The sequence below is a fragment of the Hippocampus zosterae genome, chromosome 12 (genome assembly GCF_025434085.1).
Source record: "Hippocampus zosterae strain Florida chromosome 12, ASM2543408v3, whole genome shotgun sequence".
NCBI lineage: Eukaryota > Metazoa > Chordata > Actinopteri > Syngnathiformes > Syngnathidae > Hippocampus > Hippocampus zosterae.
The window spans coordinates 18,927,173-18,951,024 of NC_067462.1; the positions used below are offsets into that span (position 1 = coordinate 18,927,173).

Below are 23,852 nucleotides of genomic sequence, written 5' to 3' on the forward strand. Positions count from 1 at the left end.
TGGATCAGAGACGTCATGCTCAAAATGTGCACGTCGGCTACAAGCTAAGTTTCAAAGTCAACAAAAAGCCGTCGCATCCATTGATGAAAAAAAATATTGGTTCATTTCTCCTGTCCCATGGAAATCCATTTCAATTCCAAGCGGCGACTCTCGGTTCCAAATACACATCGGCGCTCTGCGCCAAAGCTCCTCTCTCCTCATCCTCAACTTCAGCAGCCATCCAGCCGCACCAACGCCGACTGTCCAACAGCGCCGACATCTCCACTGAACAAAACAACGGGGTTGTGAAAAATGCTGCCCATTACAGATGCAAAAAACACAAGCGCCACAGGTCTGTCCAGCACTGACAGTCAATGGCGCCGACATTCCTCCCAATCAATATCTGTCCTGGTACAGGCGTGCTGCCGAGGAGGCGCAACCACCAAGGACAGATACTTCTCCTTGGATGTCGTAAATAGTATAGATGTGTGGATTAAAAGAATCACCCCTTTGACATTTAATGGTAATGAGTAGCAGAACACCTGACTTGCCCATCTGGTTCTGAGTACAAGTTCTTCTGTTGCTTTGAGATATATTTTTTTAGACAGATTAAATGGACTCTCAGTTGGTGGAAAATCTTACTCTCATCTCCTGCCTCTTTTGTAGTCACTGACCGGCAGAAGAATGTGGACAATAACAACCAAAAAATGTCAGCAAACATGTTGACGAGGGCGACCGTAATTCTGAAGCCAGGTTTGCCACGGCCTGTTTTGGTTGACTCCATTTTGTTTCCATGTTTCAGCGGAGTTTAATTTTTTTGGATGCTACACAATATAATGCTGGAAATCTTCAGATGTCTTTGAGACAAAAAAAGACAACTTTCTGGACTTGGTGGTCAAAGAAAGGGCCCATGATAAACATGTCATTATGCTGTACATCACAGTCCCCTTTTCCCTTTGTACTAGTTATATGGCTGCTGCTGTGGCATAATTGGACTCTAATTATACTTTTGTCTGTGGTGCGGGAAGATGACCCCAGAGTAGACACAATTTTTATTGTTGTTTTAAGGGTAAAAAAAAGCATAGCGAACCTGAGCAGAATGATGAGAGGTGCAAGGATACAGGATTTGGATAGGCAAGAAAACAAGGTCAGCCCCAAGCAGGTGTACAGCTGCAGGCTCTTTAGACAGAAGAAAAGAACAGAAATCAGAATCGAGCTAACAGAATGTAGACATGAGATGATCGTGACTGACTGGGCGACAGAGTGAGGCCACGAGATGAGTTCAGAAATGGCTTGAGTCTGCCACAGATGATGATTGCTTGTACCTGGTCCCAGCTCGCTCTCATCTCTCCAAACCTACACATAGATATACACAGACACACAGGGAGAAAAGGAGGGCCAGAAGACCTGACACTTTTATAATTTACAACTTGCCATGTCCCAAGAGGCTATACCTTAAAACCAGACTCAATTTCTTCCTGCTTAAATTTGATATTAATTCTCCTTCGGTACTCCACTCAGATGCTGCTATTGTATTTCTTTTTTTTTCTTTTCATTTGTAGGTTAATATATGTTAAGATAGGTTGCTCCTATGTGTGGCGTAATTGTGAATATTACTGCTGCTCATTTCCCTTAACCCGTTCATGCCCCCTGTAACATGATAAGCTGCTGTCCATGGGAGTAGCCGCTGTCCCTGAAAGGGTGAAGGGATAATTGTGTCTGCTCGTCCGTCCGTCACAACCACTATGCAGGTTGTTGTCTGGGTCACTCTGCCACTTTCTTGCCGACATCACAAACTAGTGACATGGTGACCACTCAAAATATTTTAGCGCTGAGTAGTATTTAAGAACTACTGGTTAGCACGTCCACCTCACACTGCAGAGGTGCAGGGTTCGATTCAGGCTCCAGCCTTCTATGTGGAGTTTGCATGTTCTCCCCGTGCCTGTGATGGTTTTCGACAGGTACTCTGGGTTACTCCTTCATTCCAAAACATGCATGGCTCAGGTGTGGCCATGACATTGGTCGCGATTGACCAGTAGCTCGCGGACTGCTCCCAAGTCAATTGCGAGGGGGTGTAGAGGAAAAAACAAACATTTGTTTGTCTTTGTGGCTGTTAGTAATATATTTTTTGTGTTAATGCACATTGCAACCTAATCATCCTATCAGTCTCACTTAGACAAAAAGTATTTAAAAAATAAAATACAATAAAGCAGTTCACCTTTAACTTATGGTGGCACGTGACCTGCGTCGCCGGAAGTTGTTAGCGGTCAGCAATTGGCAATTGCAGCTTGCGAACAGAGCTGTTGCAATATACTGTAGCTTTTATTATTATTATTATTATTATTATTATCATTATTTTCATTCAGAGTGTGTTTCATGTCGAATTCGGCGAGGGCACTCGCAAAGAATGGCAATGTGGAGGGCCGAGAGAAGCATTTTAAAACAGTACGCGTGAACTACGATCGTTAACAGGCTGCAAGAGTGTGTTGCATGCAACCGCGTCATGTAGGCAGGAAATCCTTTTCATAAAATCTAAACTCTTGGGTTTATTTTTCTCTTTGGTTCATCTTCGGGGCCGTTATGACTGTTGGTCATCATGACATGCGTGTGCAAGTGTGTGCATATGAGCGCTTGCGTGGTAAGGGGTCGAGGCTGGTTGATCGAAAAGTAGATCTTTGGTCAAAAAGGTTTGGGCACCCCTGCTCTAAATTATCCCTATTGTGAGCACAAATGGTTGGTTGTCTCTGTGTGTCTTGTGATTGGCTGGCAACCAGTTCAGGGTACACCGCGCCTACTGCCCAAAGATAGCTAGTTTAGGCTCCCTCGTGAGGATTAGAAAATGGATGGATGGATGTATAGTATTTAAGAGCTCACTGCAAAATCAGAATCAATTTTATTGCCATTGTCAGTGAAAGGTACGTTTGCCACTAGGATTTTTATTTTTTGGTCCAATGGTGTAACATGAAAAACAAATCGTCACAATAAAAATAAAATAGAAGTACAGACACAAAAAAGACAATAAAAAATGTGCTGTAGACTACATCAGGTGTAGTTTTGAAATTTTAAGTGATACTAGTATATTTAGTCAGATAGCTGGGGAAGTTGTTCATTTGGCGTGAGGTTCTGGCCCGAATGGATTTTAGACCCCTCTGCCCTCAGGCAGAGGGTTGAACAGGATGTGTCACCTGTAATCTGATCTGAAATCCTGGAGATTGACAGGTCCTGAAATGACATTCAGCTTATTAGCAGCAAGCACAATCCGCTGCAGTTTGCGCTTGTCCCTACCAGTGGCACCAGTGTACCACACGTGATGGAGCAGGTGAGGACAGGCTCGATCATGGCCGTGTGAAACTGCAACATTTTGGTTGGCAGCTTGGTCTCGCAGGAAGGACATCCTTTGGGGAGCCTTTTTGAAATGGGAGCTGATGGCCAGCTTCCACTTGAGGTCCCGGTTGATGGTGGTGCCCAGGTGAGGTGGCACTGTTGGTTGAGGCCTTCTTAAAATCCAGGTCCTTTGCTTCTCCTTTGAGCATTAGCACATTTGAGCTTTGGGGTTGGTCAAAATATAGACACTATCCTATTTACAAACAACTCAGACAGGAAAGTTTGGAGAAAAAAAAGAGAGGCCAGACTGAGATGGTTTGGACATGTACAGAGGAGGGACAGTGGATACATTGGTAGGAGAATGTTAGAGATGGAGCTGCCAGGCAGGAGACACAGAGCAAGACCAAAGAGGAGATTCACGGATGCTGTGAGCGAAGACATGCAGGTAGTTGGAGCCAGAGTAGAGGATGCAGAGAACAGGGAAAGATGGAAATTAATGACTCCCTGTGGCAACCCCTGAAAAGGGACAAACCGAAAGGAGAAAAAGAAGATCCTATTTACAAACAAGTTAAATTCCAGAAGGCTGTTTGAATCCTAAATTAGTTTAAAAGGTGTTATTTATCTTCAAGATCACTCCCAAGATTTTCCATCTGCATGAACCCATACAGCGGCCCGGTAGTCCAGTGGTTAGCACGTCGACTTCACAGTGCAGAGGTACCGGGTTCAATTCCAGCTCCGGCCACCCTTTGTGGAGTTTGCATGTTCTTCCCGGGCCTGAATGGGTTTTCTCCGGGTGCTCCGGTTTCCTCCCACGTTCCAAAAACGTGCATGGCAGGCTGATTGAACTCGCTCAATTGTCCCGAGGTGTGAGTGTGAATGCGCATTGTTGTTCGTCTCTGTGTGCCCTGCGATTGGCTGGCAACCGGTTCAGGGTATCCCCCACCTACTGACCGAAGATGTGCTCCAGCACCCCCGCGACCCTAGTGAGGATGAAGTGGTTCGGAAAATGGATGGATGGATGAACCCATAAACTCTCTGAATCATCTATCCATGCATTTTCCAATCCGCTTTATGGGGTGCCTATCCTGGCCGTCCTTGGGTAGTAGGCGGGGGACACCTTAAACCGGTTGGCATCCAATTGCAGGGTACACATAGATGAACAGCCATCCGCTCTCACACTCACACCGAGGGACAATGTTGAGTCTTCCATTAACCTGCCATGCATGATTTTGAAATGTGTGAGGAAACCGGAGTACCCGGAGAAAACCCGGGGAGAACATGCAAACGCCACACAGCAAGGCCATAGCCGGAATCGAACTAGGGCAACCCTGCGCTGTGAGGACGACCCGATAACCACTCTCCCACCCGGCCGCCAACTTAAATCCAACATGCATAATAGGATAAGAATCAGAATCAGAATCATCTTGATTGGCCAAGTATGTAGAACACACAAGGAATTTGTCTCCGATATAACATGCTGCATTAGTATCATCATAAACAAGGACATGACAAATAGGTATGGAAGGACATTTCGTAATGTAAGTGAACCGTAGTGCGGTGGTACCACCCAGTGACAACTGTGAGACAATGTGCAAAGTATCAAGCAGAGCTAAAGTGATCAGTGGTAGAATACAATACAGAATAGTAGAATACAACGGTACAGTTTGTACAGTTGGTGCAGAATATCATTGAACCATTTCAGAGTGACCAGTATCAGTATTTGTTGTACAAGAGGAGTGACTACGTCAGTGACTGTTTAGGTAGTTAATGGCTAGAGGGAAGGAACTGTTCAAGTGTCTTCTGGATTTGGTGCACGTGGATCTGTAGCGCCTGCCTGAGGAGAGTAGCTGTAAAAGGTGGTGGGCAGGGTGCGGGGGATCCAGGAGGATTTTCCGTGCCCTTGTCTTGATTCTTGCAGTGTGCAAGTCCTCAAGAATGGGTAGGGCGGTGCCAATGATTTTTTTCCGCCGTCCTAACTGTCTGTTGAAGTCGGATTTTGTCCTTTTTTGTGGTAGCCCCAAACCAAACCGTGATGGAAGAACACAGAATCGATTCGATGACTGCCGTGTAGAACGACGTAGCACCTCCTGTGGCAGGCCATGCTTCCTCAGCAGCCTCAGGAAGTACATCCTCTGCTGGGCCCTTTTCAGGATGGAGATGGTGTTGACTTCCCACTTCATGTCCTGGGAGACTGTGATTCCCAGGAACTTGAAGGTCTCGACGGTTGACACAGGGCAGTTGGATAGTGTGAGGGGCAACTGTGCAGAAGGATGTTTCCTGAAGTCCATGATCATCTCTACAGTCTTGAGCGTGTTCAGCTCGAGGTTGTGTCGGCTGCACCAGAGCTCCAGCTGCTCCACTTGTCGGTACACAGACTCGTCACCATCTTTGATGAGACCGATGACCGTGCTGTCGTCTGCGAACTTTATGAGTTTGACAGCTGGACTTGTTGAGGTGCAATTGTTTGTGTAGAGGGAGAAGAGCAGTGGAGAGAGGACACACCCCTGTCGGTCTCCATGGGACACTGTCTGGAAACAGGTGGAGAAGAATTGAAAAACACACTGGTAATTTAGCTTTGGGAAATACTGTACTGAATGCTGGTGAGTTTAGATTTAGATTCGCTATCTGACTGCATTTTTATTTCTAAAGTAACACTGGTGTAAGGACTCATGCGGAGCAATGTCACAGTCCCTTTCTGTCCTCTGCCTGTGCTGTCTTTCACATGACCCTTGACCCTCACTTTAGCACAGTCAATAATCCTTTCAACTGCACTCTGAGCTTATTTTCTCATGCATGGTCATGCACAGAGGCACCAGCCAACTGACATGGCTGCCAGTGTGCATCCCTGTTGCCTTTTACAGGGTGCTCTCTCTTTTAGTGAAAAAGGGTTGCTGTGGTCACAATACATTTATTTTTATTGTCATTCTGCATACTCTGCTTTCAATGTCTATTGAACGCAGCATACCATTGGAGGAACAGGTGTATTTACATCCAGTTGTAGCACCTTTAGCACCAACCTTTTGAGTGAGCAAAATTCTTGGAGCGGACTTGATTATATTGATGAAAGTGAGTACCGGTAATATTTATTATGTGGTGGCATGAAGCCTGCGAGCCCTTGACTTAACCAGATCGTTGCTTTCTTTTTTTGAATGGCTTTTCCAGGTCTATACTGCAGCCACTTTCAGTTCGTGTTTGTGCCTTTAGTCTCATTTTCAGGACCTAAAATGCAGGCTCTTTTGGTTTAAAGTCCAGTGAATGACTTGGCCAGTCTAAGACCTTTCACTTTTTACCCCTGCGATAAAAAAACATTCTGTTTCCTCATCTGTCAATGCAGGTCCGTGCAAAATAATTAATTGCTTTTTCCATGAGATGTCAGAATGTACATCATTGTAATTGCCTTCGATTTCCATGCTTGGTGACATTTTTGTGTGGCGGTGCCTTGTGAGATTTTTCTGTTGTAAATTATGTGCTTTAGCTCAATAAAGATTGGGAAACACTGCAACACAAACATTTTGACGCAGCAGTGTCATTTCATGGTAAATGGAGGAAAATAGCCAATAGTCAATTAAATAACAACATAAGTGACAGACCTTTTTAAACTCACTAGACTCGCTTCCTGACCCCTAAAAACACAGACACATTCTCCACATTGGGATCTCTTTTTGAAAGGAAGTAACCGACACATCAGTTTTCTAATTCTAGCTCCCTCGAGACTCCCTGCAGGGGTTAAGGGTCTGGTGGTTTTGCTGATGGTCTGATAGCCACTCCAACCCAAAATGACCTCTTTGAGAAAAATGCTTTCACCATTAGTGTTCATTGATTATTGATCCAGCATTGATTGTTATCAGGGTTCTTGACAGGGTTTTTGCTCAGCCAAGCTTGACTTTTCCAAGCGTTTCTGAACCAGTTTGTGCAAATATTGTTGGTTGTCAGCACTGCAGGGCGGTCTGGAATTTAAGCATGTTTCTATTTTGTGTAACACGAGACCAAGTGGGGGAAGTTGTGAAATCAAAGGAAAGCTTTGGTCAAGCTGAGCCTTCATGTTGTTGGTGCATTTGTTTCCGATCTCAAATTCCTGATTTAAAAAAAAATTGTATGAATGTTGGGCTTTTGATAACACTTAGGTCGGATATGTATGGATGAGAGCACGCACTACAAACTCACGTCTTGTGTAACGCGGTGAATTGAGTTGTGTTGTAAACATAGCCTGACCGTCTCTTTTTATGTCTCTGTTTTTTTTTTTTTAATTATTCTTGTCAGAACAATTCAGGCCGTTTTGACGTGTTTACAAGTGATTTTTTTTCCCCATTCTTTGTCGCTATCCTGTTTGTTGGTCATGTTCCCGATCATGTTTTGGTGACTGTTAGTTTTTAGCTATAGCCTGTTTTTTTTTGATACTTTGGATTTGTATTGTTTACAGGACTTTGTTTTGGATTTAGTTTTCTGTGTTTTTATCAATACAATTCGTCAAGTATAACCTGCTCCTCCCTCTTGCCTGCTTTTTTGGGGTCCTCCACCACCACCACGCATCCTGACATTAATAGGGTTGGGGTTAGGCCCAATGTTCTTTCTAATTTAATAAATATTTTGAATGCAAATATATTTTTAAATTGTTCAGTGAAATTTACCTAATTGAAGTTGACAGCTAAGCCGACTGCTCATGGAGACATAGGCTATTTTATTTGAAAGTAAGCTTCAACCAAGTGTCTTTTTTGGCTTTTAAAATGTTTTTGTTAGATGCAGAAATAAAATGTGGTGCTCTCTGTAGCAGTTCATTGATTTCATGAATGAGGGATGGACAACCGAAACCACCACAATTTTTAATCAACGCCAGTGGGAGGGCCACATAGAACCACACATTTCCTTCCCAGACGTATGGCAAAAAACGCCATCAGGACAAATTATGTCCATACGCATGTTTTTTAAGTGAGCCAATGTAAAGAAGAATACCTTCAAATATTTAAATTTTCAAATGCACAAAGAAATGATCTACTACTACACAAAATAAAAACAAACTGTTACTTCTCTCGACAGCTTTTTAACTTTTGAGACCAACGTTGTGGCTACCATGACTCTTCTTCATAAGTCCAGCCCTGTGGTTGGAGGTGCTATTGGGTGATGTCTGCCATCCTGTGGCGAACATTGAAATTACATCGTATAATGGCTTAGCAATAGCAAACATCCACCCATCCATCCTCTGATCCTCTTCGGGCAGTAGGCAGGGGACACCTTGAACTGGTTGCAGGCCACTCGCAGGGCACACAAACACACACAATCATCCACGCTCACAATCACAGCTTGGGACGATTCCGGAATCGAACCCTGTACCACTGCCCTCTGAAGGGGGCGTCCTAACCAGTCAAGCAACCGTGCCGCCCCAACAGCAAACATTTTTCAGAAATTAGTCGAGACCAGTTGCCCATCTCTGTCATAAATGTAACACGCTACTGGGTTAAAAAGAGGTCTAAAAAATATTCAGTATGCAGTGTTATCCTCACTTTAGACGTGAAATGGGGTTTGTGGTGCCGTTTTTTTTTCTGTTGGAGACTGTTAAAATTGTTTTTTGAATATTAAGGTTGATTGTATGTGTGTTTGTGTGTGTGCTATGTACGGCGCCGGTTGAGAAACAGTAATTGGAAGTTTTCGTTGGTGACAATACCCGTGCATTTTTACAATTAAGTGATTACTGATCAACCACTCCAGTATACATGATAAGCTGTCTATTGTAGTAACCACTGTCCCTGAAAGGCTTAATTTCATGTAAAATTTTTTTTTTTAAAGTCCTTTTCATAGAATAATGAAAGTTGGAAATTGTAGTCAGGGCAGAAAAGAAAGACACGAGAAAATAGCATTGATTTGGAAAGCAATGCCCTAACAAAGGCTCCCAGGGAGGGGAATGAGTTTTACAAAGGCAAGCATCGATGACAGGAAAGAGGAGGAGTCAGGAGGTGAGAGAGTGGCTTGGAAACAGGGGTTGGAGGAGGGGACAATTGAGTTTTCTCTCAGAAAAAACAGCTGTTGCATTAAAAGGCACATTGCAAGCCCATGCGGTGAGGATTTACGGCCCACTGTATATTCAACCGATGGGGGTCTCATCCCGAGGAGGTTGAACAATTTTAATAGAATAAACAAGTGTGACAAGATTCCACAATCAGTCACCAGGATAACACATTACAAACTAAATATTTGACATCAAAACATGTGCTCCACAATTATTATCACCGTCTTTTGGCAGCAAAGCGGCAACTGGACCTGTGCATATGATTGGTTGGTAATCACCAGCAATGAGAGATGTCACTAAGCTGAATGCAACGGAGGCCTGCCAGACCGTTTTACACAACAGGAAAATGTTGTCTTTAAAGTAGAAATTTTGGTTGTGTTCATTCAAATAAAATAAGAAATAACATTCTGTACTTTAAAAGCAAAGCGTATAATGAATGTACGGCTGCAGGCATAATAATGTTAAAATGAATAGCCTCGTAGATGTTTCACAGTATGTGCGGTGTTCTTTTTTTCGTACACATGGCACATGCAAAATTGTTGGTACCCTTCCATTAAGAATGTAAAAAGCCACAACAGTCACTGAAATAACTTCGAACTGACAAGACTGAACTGGACTGATTTACCAAGATGCACAGTGACAAGCCACAAAGCGTCTGGGAGAATGTTCTTTGGACAGATGAGACAAAACGGCTAGACTTTTTTTTAGCTAGTCAGATCAGCTATGCATTTAAGCATTTATGTTGATGTATGTAAAAACAAAAGGACGCTATATATACTATGAATGATGAAGGAGGCTTGGTTAAGTTCTGGGGATGCTTTGCTGCAGCTGTGTGTGCAGCTGGTTGTCTTGATTCTGTGCATGGTGCAATTAAATCTGAGGACTCTCAAGGCATTTCAGACCAAAATGTGCTGTCCTGTGTCAGAGAACAATTGAATGTCAGACAAATATTGACTCAAAACAAAGCTAAAACACAAAAGAATCTCCAAGAATAAAACATTGCTTAATTGGATTCTTTAGTGGCTTCATGAGACTTGATCGAAATTGTATTGAACATTGGTGGAATAGGCTTCAACATGCTGTCTAGAGAAGGCACACACAAACCTGAGACAGCTGGAATACTTACTCCAAATATCACTGATTATAATATTGCTATGGGCGGCCCGGAAGTCCAGTGATTGGCACATCGACTTCGCAGTGCAGAGGTACCGGGTTCAATTCCAGCTCCGGCCTCTCTGTGTGGAGTTTACATGTTCTCCCCGGGCCTGCGTGGGTTTTCTCCGGGTACTGCAGTTTCCTCCCACATTCCAAAAACATGCATGGCTGGCTGACTGAACACTCTATATTGTCCCTAGGTGTGAGTGTGAATGCGCATTGTTGTTCGTCTCTGTGTGCCCTGCGATTGACTGGCAACCGGTTCAGGGTGTCCCCCACCTACTGACCGAAGATGTGCTCCAGCACCCCCGCGACCCTAGTGAGGATGAAGTGGTTCGGAAAATGGATGGATGGATGAACCCATAAACTCTCTGAATCATCTATCCATGCATTTTCCAATCCGCTTTATGGGGTGCCTATCCTGGTGTGTGTGGTTGTTCGTCTTTGTGTGCCCTGTGATTGGCTGGCAACCGATTCAGGGTGTCCCCCGCCTACTGCCCGAAGTCAGCTGGGATAGGCTCTAGTGTGGATAAAGCGGTTCGGAAGATGAATGACTGAATGAATATTGCAATTCTTTGAGAGTTCCAGAAATCGTTGATTGCATTGCTTGACTCACAGGGTTAGGCAGCACATCCACTTCCTTCCTCTTTCTTTTGACAAGTTCAGGCACAATCTTTTTAAACTTCTGCCCTCACCATGCGTTTGACATGAGAGCATGGTGTAGACAGCGAGCTAAACAAGACTTCCATAAAAATACCAAACGGTGGGTTCTCACCTTACTTTTGTCATGTTCAAGTTATTTCAGTGCCCGTTGGGTGTATTTTCTTTCTTCAGCGGAAGGGTATCACCTATTAACCTCAGCTATTTTATCCACCCATCCATCCATTTTCTGATCCGCTTACCCTCACAAGGGTCGCGGGGCATGCTAGAGCCTATCCCAGCTGTCTTCGGGCACACACTAAATTGGTTGCCGTCCAATCACAGGGCACATATACTGTAGATGAACAACCACTGTGCTCACATTCACACCTTGGGACATTTTGAGTGTTCCATTAACTTGCCACGCATGTTTTGGGAATGTGGAAGGTTACCAGAGTACTCGGAAAAAAGGCCGGAGCTGGAATCAAACCCTGAACCTCTGCACTGTGAGGCAGACGCGCTACCCAGTCAACTACTAGGCCAACCCTAGACTATTAATCCAGGATAAACAGTAGAAAGGATTGTTTGATGTTACTCTTTTCTTTTGTCCATGATCCTACCCAACTGTGTCGTGATGGGGAAACGAACAACAAATAGACATTTTCAAATCTCTCGAGAGATGTTTAACTGGATTTAAGTCACCACGACAACTATTATATCAAACGTATGCCACGACCACTTCAACTCAATGTTTTTTGTTCTCTCATTTAGACAGTTGAACACAAATATACAGTACGTAATTACATGTGCACACACAAACCAGCAGTGCTCCTTATACTGTAGGTTCTGGTGAAGGCATTTTATTGACCGTCTCTCGCCAAACTGTAGGTCAAACATAAGACAGCATACACTATTAACAATGCCATACTGGCCTTTGTGAGGGCTCCAGGAGGGGGGGGGGGGGGGGGCATCCTGCTGGTGCTTTAGCCTGACGTGCATCACAACTGGGATTTCCCTCACAGAAGGGTTTTTATCTCATAGAGGGCTTTAATGAGGTGGAAGCAGGTTAATATTTTAACACATTTTGCTGTTCTTAAGCCATAAGCCAGTGCCGTCAGACCCGTACCCTTATGGGACTTTCTTATTTTTAGGAATAGGATGTCTATCCATTGTCTTTCCCAAAGCTGATGCAGTTTGAGGTGATTGTGGAGACAAAACAAAAAAAGTAATATCAACAATCATCTTTTCTGTTTATGTTGGATTAATATTTTATATGAATAGCTGATGCTCTTCCACTGAAGAACGAATGGCCACTGAAATAAGAAAAGAAAAACACATTTTGGGGGTACTTAAATCACACAGGACAACTTTTTTTCTTTTTTTTTAGTCATGTAAAGGGAAATCTTGACCCCCACCCTTCCCAACCCTCAGTGGAGGAAGACGCACCTGACTACACAGGTCATTTTGTTTGATACAAATGTGGTATTTATGCATCATTTTAGGCTTGATTTTATAATTTTGTATTTGCTGTTGCTCCAACTGAAACACAAATGTGATTAAAACACAAAGTAATACATTTTTAACAACTGCTAGATGATTAATGATGATTAATTTCAAATTAAATGGTCTGCGACAATTTTTGTTTTGTCAAACACTAAATTACACAACACAGATACTGTACGTGTACACTACATTTAGGATCTGGGCTATAGTTTAAAATAAAAGTCTAATATAGCTTCATGCTCTGATCCTGACAAAATCAGCTAAATAACCTTTTCAATGAGTAATAAACCATTTTGTACTGTGAATTAGCTAATAGGTTATTTTATACCTCAACTCAACTCAGCTGTATTCATAGAGCACTTTAAAACAACCACTGCTATACACAAAGTGGTGTACATGGAGCAAAATAATTCATACAACAACAAACAATAAAACAAGAAACTAATAACAAAAACAGTAAAACGCACAAAAACAACAAAACGGAACTCAAGTCTCATGCTGAGTCAAAAGCCAAAGAATATAAATGAGATTTACAATGAGTTTTAAAGCTCGCCAGCCAGGGGGCTTGCCAAACGTTAAGAGCAAGGTCATTCCAAAGAGAGGGACCGGCAACTAAAAAGTCTCGATCTCCTCTGAGCCTCCGCTTCGTCTTCAGTACCCCTCATAATGTCTCACCCGCAGATCTGAGGTGGCAGACAGGTGCGTCGGTGAAGAAGAACTCATTGAGATAAGTGGTGAGAGGCCATTTAATGATTTGAAAACAAATAGAATCTTAAAAAGAACTCTAAAATGTATAGGGAGGCAATGAAGGGATGCCAGAGTAGGAGGCATGTACTCCCTTTTATGAGTACCAGTCAAGAGGCGAGCAGCAGCATTCTGGACCAACTGGATATGCTTGCCTGTGTGCCATCTAGTCAACAGTGGGTGCATGTGTCCTTTGCTCACTCTGCGTGCGTCTCTCCTCCCTCTCACCCTCAGCAAGGTGATTTGTTTGTCTGATGATTTTAACGATCGATCAGCGTCAAACTTGGAAGTAGGAATGTGGTTGGTTTTACTGAGATTTATATGCAACACAAATGTGGCAAGGTCACTGTTAACATACTCCTTTCAATATTAATGTGTTGAATGTTCTTGATTTCAATATTATAGATATGTATCGCGCAACCTTATTGGACAGCCAGCATAGTGAGCCACCGCCATGTCATATAAATGCAGTATATTCAGCCCACAGAATTGTGTTTTACAACAACATTTAACCGTATTTACAATTCACACTTACAATTGTGATGATTGTAGTAAACATTTTGGCAAGCATGGGCATTGATCACCGGGCCCATTCACTTGAATAAGAAGACTCTACTCACAGGCCAGTGCCTCGGCGGTCCCCAGACTTGGCGGTCATGGCTCCCTTCAGATGGCTGTAGCCGCGGGAAGGGCAACAGAAGCCACAGGGTGACGACGACGAGCCGGTGACAGCAACTCAGAGAGGCGACTAAATGAATGAGAGGCGGCTGAGTGAGAACTGTATTCAGTTTGATAAGTGAATGCACCCGGAGTGCAATGGCGCTCCGACTGTTTTCGCCAATTTTGAACATGTATAAAATTTCTTGGCAACAACAAAAAAAAAAAACTGTTTGCAACAAGTAAAACTGAGAATGTCTTGCAAACATATGCAACCTTTAACAAACCCTGTCCAAAAAACATTTGTTACATTTGCAAACACTTGCAAGCATTTGCCAATTAGTGAGATATCATCTTTAGGATGCCCTTCTCGACACAACACCGCATTCCCCCTGAGGCGGCATTGCTGAAATGAGTGCAATCATTAACCTAATGAAAACTGGGATTTAACAGTTGAATGTGAAAAAGTGGAGAGACCGAATTCACCAGATTATGCATATTCAACATGTGTTGAATGAAGTGTTGGTGTGACAGGAAAAAGAAATTTGACAGTGAATCTTTTGCCACTTCGCTTTCTTTCTGCTTTCCCAAGGGATCTGTTGACGTTAACACATGGATTCACCCTTTATTCCCTACATTGTGTTTGGGAGCTGGTCCCCGAAGCTACTCTGTGTTTTTGGATGACTCGCAATCGTCTAAGTTTGAATGTTTGCATTCCTCCTCTTCCTCCTCTTGCTAAGTCTATTTTCTTTTCAGCTTTTTGTGCTTTGTGTTTTAAAAAAAAAAAGAGGTGTCCACTACACATGCTCTCTTTCATTGTGGAGATTGGAATACTTGGAAATGTTTCCCTAAAAATGTACAGTATTAACTGCCTATTTTCTTCAAAGCCAGGGATGAATCGTATTGTTGTACTCTTACCCCGTGCCACAAAAGGGGCAACTGTGTAATCTGACTAATAAAATAACAAGGGGAAAAATATCAAATGTAGTCCGGCTTCAATAAACACTGCTATCAAAGACGTTATAAACCACAAGGCACACTTGTTAATTGACCCTATGTTAGGCAGTTGTGTCAAATAGGAAAGGGCAACACCAATAATTTTGTATTTGTACCCATACCAAGTAATACCTGGGCCACACACCTACCCAGCAAGATCAAGACTGGGAGTTATTTTTGGATTCTGCACAAAGCTAAGAAACTGCATTACAGTTGCAGAAGAAAACCACAATCAGATTACAGGTACAGTGCACTCCGCTTAATAGAACACCATTGGGCCGAAGCGCTTCTGTTCTACTAAGCGGAGTTTCTATTAACCGGAGACACTTTATTAGGTACACCTTCAGACACGTCGACGACCAAGTTATGCACGCAGAAAAACCCCTGCTGACGAGTTAGAAGAGATATTTCGACTGTGGACGTCCATATCTTTAATCAAACAACAAAACAACAACTTTAATCAACTTCAGTCAAACATCTCAAATCACGAGAAAAATTTCGTTACTTTTGTCTGGAAACAGGAGTCCGTAATTTTGCGGTTGACTTCCCTCTCAATGCGCTGGATAAGAGGGAAGTCCTGGAAACCGCGGGCGTACAATCCTCGTTTCAGGGTCTCGAGGGCGACCCGCATATCCTTATTGGAAGGTGGTTCCTCAATGGAAGCAGGCTCGTCGTCCTCTGGCTCAGGATCACTGTCTTGGCTACTCGTTCCTTCCATCACTTGGTCAATGATGTCTTCGTCAGTTACCTCCGCGCACGTCAGAACATCCCTGTCGATGTCGATGTATTCGACAAATTGCTCTGAACATAATATGGCACCCACTTTCTCAGCGTTATCGTCAGTTGTATCCGCAACCTCAACTTCTGTGTCGCATAGACCTCCTTTACGCCAGCAGTTACGTATTGTTACATTTGTGATGTCCTCCCATGACATAACCAGAAGTTCGATGGCATGAAGTAGATTGATTTTCTTCGCCAGTACGCAAGCGGTGGCTGAACTGTCACTCTCATCCATCTGTTGGACTATGCGCTGGCACATGTAGCGGCGGTAGTGCGCCTTCACTGCGCGGATCACGCCCTGATCGCACGGCTGCATTAGGGCCGTGGTGTTGGGAGGAAAGAAGGCAAGCCGTATGTTGGTCAGTTGAACATTCTGTGGGTGCGCCGAGCAGTTGTCGACCAGCAGGAGAATTCGCTGATTCTGACCACGTAATTCTTTGTCCCATTCGGCCAGCCACTTTCTGAATAGATCACCGGTCATCCACGCAGATTTATTCGATTCATACGAAACAGGGAGTGACTTCAAACCTTTAAAGCACCGCGGATTCTGACTTTTGCCGATGACAAACATCTTGCGTTTCTTTCCTGTCATTGAACAGGCAAACAGAACGGTTATCCTCTCCTTAGGTTTTTTCGCGCCCTTTCTCTGATCATTTCTGAAAGTGAGTGTGGCATCTGGCAATGCGCGAATATACAGTCCTGACTCGTCTGCATTCCAAATTTCATCGCAGTTATATTGTTTCTTCAAATCAGGCCAGACTTGTGCTAGCCAGTGGTCGCGTGACTGATTGTCGGCGGTTTGACCTTCACCATGCAGTCTTTTGTGCACGATCCCTTCTCTCTTCTTACAGCGATCGAACCAACCTTCAGTGGCTCTGAATCCCTCCACCTTCATTTTTGATGCCAGCTCCTCAGATTTAGCTTTCACGATCTTCCCAGACAAAGGCACATTCTTGTCTCTGGCAGCGTGAATCCACTTTACGAGAGCTTTTTCCACATCAGGTGCTTTGCCCTTTCGCTGTCGCTTGCGATCAGAATCCTCAAGTTCCAAAATTTCTTTCCTGTTTTTGAGTATCCGATTCAAGCAGCATCCTCTTGTGATACCTTCTGAGAATCCGGCAATGCATCGTATCGTCTGAGTATGTCCTTCTTATCCGCAGATGATAGCCCTCGTCTCTTGAGTGAAGTTGAAGCCATTGTGACGTGCGTGTGTCGATGTGTGGAGTGACGCGTGCTACCTGTTACTGTATACGGCTAGAACTACCGCGTTTTCTCACGATAGTGGTACAGTATCGCGATAGCTACACTTCGAAAACCACTAGTTTACAATTTTCATTGCTTACGGCCTGTTCTATTAAGCGGAGATCTGTTCTACTAAGCGGAGTATCTTTATAGGAAATTGCATTAGGCAAATCCGTTCCAGAGCCTTTTGCTCTATTAAGCGGATTACTCTATTAACCGGTGTTCTATTAAGCGGAGTGCACTGTATTAAAGATGTGTATTCTTTTGCAGAGTTACATTTTTAATTCAGGAAGAAAGATGATGCATACGGTGATGGAATATGGTTTTTCGTAAGCCTTGCACACATTTTCACAAGACCTTTCATACAGTCACAAGTCTTTACACTCAGATTTGATGTCTGATGAGCGATGTTGCAAAGAAGCGCGTCTCTTTGTTTCGCAAGATTTTAGTTTTAAAAATGACGTACAGCAAGACAAATAGAGTGTTCAATCAGCCTGCCATGCATGTTTTTGGAATGTGGGAGGAAACCGGAGTACCCGGAGAAAACCCACGCAGGCCCGGGGCAGAACATGCAAACTCCACACAGGGAGGCCAGAGTGGGGATTGAACCCATGACCTCTGCACTGTGAGGTCGACACACTAACCACTGGACCACCGGGCCGCCCCCCTTCATTACAGAAAAATTAAAATTCAAGAAGCGTTCCTTCAGTTTGCCGGTGCGAGACAAGAGTCACTCAACTTGGCATGACAAATCATGCAGATACGATGCATGAGTCCCATCACGTTCCGTGATGCATAGACACTGTATCACAAGATACAGCACACATCATTGTGGAAAATGTGAATGTTTAATGTGAACAAAATGTTACGTCTGAAGGATGTGTACGTCTCATTTTTTCCAGAGCAAGACCCTCATCCAATCCAAAACTGGACCTCACCGACCAAGGCCAATAATGCACTCTCACGAACAATCAATGAGTTTGGTCTTTTTCACTTTAAGTGTGCCAAATTAGTTATATTAAAAGTACATTGATGGAAATTGCTGTTGTAATTTGATTCTTTGAATTAGCCATTAATCTTCTATAATCCCAGGTGTGATACTCGTGTGTGGCCACAGCAAACACTTCTGATGTTGCTCACAGTGGTCCTCAGTGTGCTCAGGGAGCTTGTCTGTTTGCCAAACATATGAAAAATTAGAGGGAACATAGGTCCCCTCCAACTAACTTTTTTCCTCAACCGTTTTTCTCCACATTCATTTTGAACAACTGCCTCTAATGTGTCGATGTTTTGGACAGGTGTCCTTATCAGGATCTTTTCACCAAACTAGACATAAGTAGGCTGATTACCGATTACACTAACAATGGATAAGGCTTCTCTTTGTGTTTTCGTTCCGTGTGCGGGCCCTCGAGTATGCCGGCGTAGGATAAACATTGTGGTTAAAATGACATAGCAAGTGTCTATAGCGATAGCTTGGCTCGGGCATCCACTGAACACGCGTGATCACAAATCAGTGAGTGTCGTGAGAGGGAGGGAGAGAGAGAGACACACACACACACAAGGCGCTACATTTAAAGTTCAATACTAGCATCCGGAAATTGCATCAGCCTTTTATTTGTTAGTCTTCACAGAAACCAATGCCAGTGTTTTAATATCGTATCGGGGCACCTCTTGACATACTAGTATTGATACCTGTGCAACAGAATTTTACTTGGATTACATTACTAAATACATGTTGTAACGGGTAACGAGTAACTGTGTTGGACTCCAAAGAAATCTAAAGAAACCCTCCCGACCCTGGATGGATGGATGAACGGTCGGTAGCAGAACAGTAGTGAAATGTGCTTTAGTGACAGGAGTTTAAATGGACGTTGGGCTGCATTAGGGATTAGCCCTAAACCCCTTCCTCTTTGCAAAAGTGATGGACAGGCTGACAGATTAGGTTAGACTGGAATTTCCAAGGGCTATGATGTTTTTAGATAACATTGTGATCTGCAATGAAAGCAAGTGAGGGAACATTTAGATAGGTGGAGGCATGCGCTTAAAAGGAGAGGAAAGAAGATTAGCAGATGTAAAACAATATACGTGCATGAATGAGAGATGTGGAGGAGGGAGAGTGAGGCTACAGGGAAAAGAGATAGCGAGGACGGAGGAGTAAAAATACTTGGGGTCAACAGCTCAGATCAATTGTGACTGTGTTGAGTTGATGAAGGAATAGATTTGAGCAGAATGGACCGGATGGAAGAAAGTGTCAGGGATGTTAGTTGATATAAGAGTCTACTCGGACAAAGGGGAAAGTTTATAAGACAGTAGTGAGGCCAGGCATGATGTACTGATTAGAGACAGTAACACTGTAGAAACAATAGGTCAGGTGTCAAAAATGAAGATGTTGCAAATTTCTTTAGGAGTCACCAGGACTGGTAGGATTAACAATGAGTTCACAACCAAGGCTCGATGTTTTGGATAAAAAGTTAGAGATGGTTTGGACACATTGAGAGGAGTTGTATTTCACTCAAAGGGTGATGACTATGGAGCTGCCGGGAAAGAGAGAAAGAGGAAGACCTATGAGAAAATTGGTGAATGTAGTGAGGAAGGACATGAGGGGAGTTGGTGTTCGAGAGGAGGATGTGGAAGATCGACTTGGATGGAAAAGGATGCCATGCTGTGGCGACCCATAACGGGACAAGCAGAAAGGAAAAGGAGACAAGCACTCGGCAATGATGACGTAAAATTTTGTGTCCAAAGAAGGGTTTTTTTTTTGGTTCCGAGTTATTGAAACTGTAAATTGAAATTGTATATAATTGACAGAAAAAACTATGTAAGTAAAGTTTTCAATGTTTGTGTATGTCATATCTTTGAGCTTGTTTTGTCGAGTCCCTCACCTCGGACCAGTTTGCCATGGGTGATGCTGCTAGAGGCATAAAGCCAATATACAGTAATCCTAGGATTATTGAGACACACAAACCCCATCCACCATGATAAAATGACAGCTCAGTGAGGGAGACACTGTACATTAAGGTTGAAAAACTTTAAGAGCAACTATCTCCCATATACAACGCCGTCCTGTCAAGCCAAAGACACTCAAAACTTTAGCCATTTACACATTTCAGGTGCTTCCACCACATTTTTCCAGGTGAATGAGTGGGATTCCACCCAAATGACTGAACGATTTGCATCACAAAAGAGTGATGCCAATCGTGGTCAAAGCTTGAGCTGTCATAACTGGCCTATGTACATGAAGGGATGAAGCTCGTCGAATGTAAGGCCATAAACATCGTCTAAGAAAGAATTCCACCCCCCACCCCTCCAAGAATGAAATGACCTGAATGAATGAAAATACTCACATCCAAAGTGATTAAAAAAACAAAGCAAACAACAAAAAAAAAGTAGCCTCAGGGGATGCAGGCGGGCGGCAGGGAAGTCTTTACTGGGTGGAAGGAGGTGTCGCTCGTTTGCGACGGCAAGGTAGCAGACTCAAAAAGGAGGCACCGGTCCCAGCTAGCAAGTGTGCCTATATTAGGAAAGATATTCAAGTGTGTGTGAGGGTACGGAGCAATTGCTAAAATATTCTTCAGCAAATCTGTTACTGATGTACGGTATGTAGCGATAATGTGGATGCATTTTGCCTTGTTTATGTCTGAACTAGGGAACATGTGTTTGTGTCTGAGTTGATCTGATGCAGCCTTTCCTTAGGGCTTGCCTGGCATTGTGCTGCTTCCTGTCCAGGCAGACGTTATCGGTGTGGGATCAACAAAAGCACAAAGGGGTTTCAGGCCGAAACTAAACACACACATGAGCAAGCCTGCTTTTTCCCAGGCCTGTTGGAGCCCCTGTCCCATTATCTATCCAACTATTCATCAGTCCATCTATCTTTGTAGAATTTACAGTATACTCAAGCTGAGTTGATTTCAGCCATTTTTTTATTTTTATCTCTTCTCACCCACACACATCTTATATTCTGATTTCCTTCCTCCCGCGTCTTATCTTCTTGCCCATTTCTAAATGGTCTCCTTTTACCAACATCAACCCCATCCTTTCCCACCATCACTCTCTTTTTCAGTCATCATTCCCTCCTTGCATGTCTGAGAGTGATTTAGGGTTTAGTATGACTGTGTTGAATAGATAGATGTTGGTTTTGGTGCCTCACGCAGAAGAACCTCAATTCTCATACACTGGAAAGCTTTTTAAAATGTGTTATTATTTTATGTTAGTATTTAAAATGTGTTTTTTTAAAGAAGCACAATTCTAACGAAGGAATGCTTAGAGAAGAATGGGAAAGGAGACACACATATTTTGGAATGGCATTGGTATTTTAGTGCCACGCCAGCCGAAATAGAGCTGTTGGCCTTGAGGATGATGAGCAAATTTATATACAGTACTTTTATGTTTTTGATCTTTGGGTAGCTTTCTTCCTGCTCGATCAGTTTCACCTTAAGCAGTTGTTTTCAAAGGGTTTGTTATCTGGATTTTCTGGATTTGTTTCGGTATGGTATGATTTGGCAGCACGTGTTGTTACAATTTTTTCTTATGTGGTGTTAGGTAGTTTTTTCCATGCTCGGGTGGGTTTACTTCGGGTACTCCTGCTTCCACCCACATTCTAAAAACACAAAGACTCAATATTGCTCATAGGTGTGAATGTGGGTGGGAATGGTTGTTTATCAATGGTGTATCCACAACCCTCATGAGGACAAGCTGCACTCAAAGCTTAACATTTCCACATGATCAAAATCCATTTTTGATGATGAAAGCAAATGTCGTTATTGACAGAAGCAATCGCTTGATTTTGGCCAAGATTTGTCAGAAAAGATGATGAAGAAAAATTTGCTACCTTCACAAGCGTTCGCCGCTCAGTGCGATATGGGCTTTAAAGTGTATTTTAAACATTACATCTATGTATCAGAGGCAAAAATGTGATTCAAATTGGCAAATAGGAAAATATTAAGCTTTTCATGCACCCTGTAACCTGATAACATAATAAGCTGTGCACTGTAGTAACTGCTGTCCCTGAAAGGGTTAATTTGTATTTTCCGAGGTTTCGAAGAAGTGAAATAGCGATGCACGTCCTTGCACTTGCGGTGCATTTTACACATTTTCAATTTTGTATGACTCCTTTGAATATTTTTAAATGTTCAGATATGTGTGAATAGCTGCATTTGAGCAGGTTTAGTTATGTTATACTGGAAATTTCAAAAGTGGGTGAGTTTGTGCATGGCGATTCACAAATTCCTGTCAGAACAAGAACAGCTAATGTGAGCTAATTACATGCTACATTATAAAGGAAACAAGAAATAGAATACCGGTACTTGAATACATTTGTCACCAGACAACATACATAGTGTATGATCAACTGAAATCGTCAAGTTAATAGCATTTAATTATTTAATCTATGAGTACGATCACCGTCCTGTCTGACCTTTTCTTCCCACATCTTTATATGCATGGACAACGGATGTGTTTTTTAGCCCCCCGCCTTCCACCTTCCTCCCACAACCACCCGCAGCACCACAACACACAAACACCCCCTTTGTTTCCATCATTTAACTAAATCCCCGCATTTGAGGCAGTTATTTTAGTCCTTAATTGCCAGCCGCCCTTCCGCCAAGCAATGTCCATCTTTTTGGTTGCCTTCATCGGCCTGATCCCGCATGACTGTTTTGGGCCTTTGGGTGATGCAATTCCTGCAGGGAAGTGGGGTTGAACAGATCTGACCCCTGAGCTAGAAAATCCTGACCACTCCTCTTTCAGTTCACATGCAGCCCCACACCCACACACCTATGTTACAATGTCGAAACAGAAAGCAATGGGAAGCAGAGGGAGGGGAGTTGCTCAGGGGGAACCTCTTTGTTTTGAAATGGAGAGGGAAACGGGCAGGCCAAGGAAAATAAGGTCGTCTCGTTATTGCACTTTAATTTTGTTATTGCAATTCCTTCTGCTTTAGTTACTTTGTGGAGTGATGGAGGACCCACTCGAGCACTGTGAAAACTGCAACTGGCTGGGAATTCACATGGGTCATAATCCAGGCAATGAGGGAGAGTGCTCACAATGTTGTGTGGTAGACTAAAAGAGGGACATAGTGTACGTGAACTCTTAAAATGACTACATTTGGTAAAATGTTGCAAAAATCTCATTTCATTAGCATGCGAGCAATCATCTTCCTAATTTGCCTTGGACCCTTGGACACATACTGGGGGAGACAAATGGCCCCCGGGCTTGACACCTCATGTTGTTGATAGAGAAGACCCATGTCATCCGCCATTGCAGTTGTCTTTAACGTTTCTCATTCTAACTGATTCAGCGAACCAAGGCAGGCAGAGCCGGCAGAGAAAATGCTACAAAAGGATGAATGTTGTCTACTTCCCATATATTTTTCAGATATTGATGTTGATGTTAATTGATGATTGATTTGATGTTGTTCCTCAATGAAGAAATGTTGGCAATATATTCTCCGTCGGAGGAAAGACAATTGTTTCATTTTCAACAGAGGAAACGGGAGGCAGAAATTTGATAAAGCCAACATGATTAATGTTAAACTCGACAGTATATGAGTTTTTGGACAGTGGGGGTAAGCCCAACTACTCATAGATAATGTAAACTTCACACTGAAAGGCCCCAAATAGGTTCAGAACCAGCAATTGCAATGGTTTAAAAACTACAACTACTAAGTATAAAAGGTAAAGTTAATGTAAAAGGAAAACATAAAAACTACAATTTTGCACAATTAATTCTCAAGTGCAAAAAGTAGCATGGGTGGTACAGGTGTTCGACTGGTTTACACGCCCGCCTCACAGTGCAGAGGTGCAGGGTTCGATTCCAGCTCAGGCCCTCCTTTCCCGTG

General features: G+C 43.2%; 1 long non-coding RNA gene across 2 annotated transcripts; it reads right to left on the reverse strand.

Annotated features, from left to right (window-relative positions):
- Positions 1–457: 457 nt before the first annotated feature.
- Positions 458–20,516, reverse strand: LOC127612139 (uncharacterized). 2 transcript variants are annotated; one of them, XR_007965597.1, is made up of 4 exons: positions 20,362–20,516; positions 1,232–1,335; positions 1,101–1,158; positions 458–861 (listed from the first exon to the last, which is right to left on the reverse strand). It is a non-coding gene; the product is annotated as an uncharacterized LOC127612139 (long non-coding RNA). The 2 variants fall into 2 exon arrangements; XR_007965596.1 differs by having other exon boundaries at positions 458–1,158.
- Between the last annotated feature and the right edge of the window lie 3,336 nt (positions 20,517–23,852).